Source organism: Arachis duranensis, chromosome 6 (genome assembly GCF_000817695.3).
Source record: "Arachis duranensis cultivar V14167 chromosome 6, aradu.V14167.gnm2.J7QH, whole genome shotgun sequence".
Lineage (NCBI taxonomy): Eukaryota > Viridiplantae > Streptophyta > Magnoliopsida > Fabales > Fabaceae > Arachis > Arachis duranensis.
In genome coordinates, this window is record NC_029777.3 from 67,768,014 (window position 1) to 67,770,601 (window position 2,588).

Consider the following 2,588-nt stretch of genomic DNA (forward strand, 5'->3'; position numbering starts at 1 on the left):
AAGCTTTTGCCTTCCCTTTCCTCTTTCTAGAGGTTTCTCCGGTCTTGGATGCCATAAATGGTTATGGAAAAACAAAAAGCAATGCTTTTACCACACCAAACTTAAAATGTTTGCTCGTCCTCGAGCAAAAGAAGAAAGAAGAGAGTAGAAGAAGAAGAAATGATGGGAAAGGGAATGGCTTTAATTTTCGGCCAAGAAGGGGAGAAGTGGTGTGTATGTTGTGTGAAAATGAAGGAGGGAGGAGGGTTTATATAGGAGAGTGAAAGGGTAGATTTCGGTCACTTGAGGGTGGGTTTGGGTGGGTAAGTGGTTTGAATTTGAATGTGAGGTAGGTGGGGTTTTATGAAGGATGGATGTGAGTGGTGAAGAGAAAGATAGGATTTGATAGGTGAAGGGTTTTTGGGGAAGAGGTGTTGAGGTGATTGGTGAATGGGTGAAGAAGAGAGAGAGAGTGGTAGGGGAGGTGGGGATCCTGTGGGGTCCACAGATCCTGAGGTGTCAAAGAAAAGTCATCCCTGCACCAAATGGCAAGCAAAATCACGTTTTGTGCCATTTCTGGAGTTAAACGCCGGGCTGGTGCCCATTTCTGGCGTTTAACGCCAGCTTCTTGCCCATTTCTGGCGTTTAACGCCAGTCTGGTGCCCCTTTCTGGCGTTAAACGCCCAGAATGGTGCCAGACTGGGCGTTAAACGCCCAACAGCTAACCTCAATGGCGTTTAAACGCCAGTAGGTGCGTCCTCCAGGGTGTGCTATTTTTCTTCCTGTTTTTCATTCTGTTTTTGCTTTTTTTCATTGATTTTGTGACTTCTCATGATCATCAACCTACAAAAAAGAAAAAATAACAAAATAAAATAGATAAAATATAGCATTGGGTTGCCTCCCAACAAGCGCTTCTTGAATGTCAGTAGCTTGACAGAGGACTCTCATGGAGCCTCACAGATACTTAGAGCCATGTTGGAACCTCCCAACACCAAACTTAGAGTTTGAACGTGGGGGTTCAACACCAAACTTAGAATTTGGTTGTGGCCTCCCAACACCAAACTTAGAGTTTGAACGTGGGGGTTCAACACCAAACTTAGAATTTGGTTGTGGCCTCCCAACACCAAACTTAGAGTTTGACTGTGGGGGCTCTGTTTGGCTCTGTTTTGAGAGAAGCTCTTCATGCTTCCTCTCCATGATTACAGAGGGATATCCTTGAGCTTTAAACACAAGGGAGTCTTCATTCACTTGAATGATTAGTTCTCCTCTGTCAACATCAATCACAACCTTTGCTGTGGCTAGGAATGGTATGCCAAGGATGATGGATTCATCCATGCACTTTCCAGTCTCTAGGACTATGAAATCAGTAGGGATGTAATGGTTTTCAACTTTAACCAGAACACCCTCTACAAGAACATGGGCTTGTTTTCTTGAGTTGTCTGCCATCTCTAGTGAGATTTTTGCAGCTTGCACCTCAGAGATTCCTGATTTCTCCATTACAGAGAGAGGCATGAGGTTTACACTTGACCCTAAGTCACACAAGGCCTTCTTGAAGGTCATGGTGCCTACACACAAGGCCTTCTTGAAGGTCATGGTGCCTATGGCACAAGGTATTGAGAACTTCCCAGGATCTTGTCTCTTTTGAGGTAATTTCTGCCTAGACAAGTTATCCAGTTCTTTGGTGAGCAAAGGGGGTTCATCCTCCCATGTCTCATTACCAAATAACTTGTCATTTAGCTTTATGATTGCTCCAAGGTATTTAGCAACTTGCTATTCAGTGACATATTCGTCCTCTTCATAGGAAGAATACTCATCAGAGCTCATGAATGGCAGAAGTAAGTCCAATGGAATCTCTATGGTCTCATTTTGAGCCTCAAAGTCCCTGGGTTCCTCATTGGGGAACTCATTGGAGGCCAGTGGACGTCCATTGAGGTCTTCCTCAGTGGCGTTCACTGCCTCTCCCTCCTCTCTAAATTCGGCCATGTTGATGGCCTTGCACTCTCCTTTTGGATTTTCTTCTGTATTGCTTGGAAGAGTACTAGGAGGGAGTTCAGTAATTTTCTTATTTAGCTGACCCACTTGTGCCTCCAAGTTTCTAATGGAGGACCTTGTTTCAGTTATGAAACTTTCTTCACAGGATTTCTTTCAGAAGTGTACATGAATTGGTTATTTGCAACCATTTCAATTAGCTCTTGTGCTTCTGTAGGCGTCTTCTTCAGATGAAGAGAGCCTCCAGTAGAGCTATCCAAGGACATCTTGGACAGTTCAGAGAGACCATCATAGAAAATTCCTATGATGCTCCATTCAGAAAGCATGTCAGAGGGACATTTTCTGATTAATTGTTTGTATCTTTCCCAAGCTTCATAGAGGGATTCTCCTTCCTTCTGTCTGAAGTTTTGGACTTCCACTCTAAGCTTACTCAATTTTTGAGGTGGAAAGAACTTTGCCAAGAAGGCATTGACTAGCTTTTCCCAAGAGTCCAGGATTTCTTTAGGTTGTGAATCCAACCATGTTCTAGCTCTGTCTCTTACAGCAAAAGGGAATAGCATAAGTCTGTAGACCTCAGGGTCAACCCCATTGGTCTTGACAGTGTCACAGATTTGCAAGAA

The 2,588-nt window shown here is 43.8% G+C and overlaps 1 non-coding gene across 1 annotated transcript; it reads left to right on the forward strand.

Annotated features, from left to right (window-relative positions):
• The first annotated feature begins 2,288 nt into the window (after positions 1-2,288).
• LOC127740428 (small nucleolar RNA R71) lies at positions 2,289-2,396 on the forward strand. Its single transcript, XR_008001104.1, has one exon. It is a non-coding gene; the product is annotated as a small nucleolar RNA R71 (small nucleolar RNA).
• The last annotated feature ends 192 nt before the right edge of the window (positions 2,397-2,588 follow it).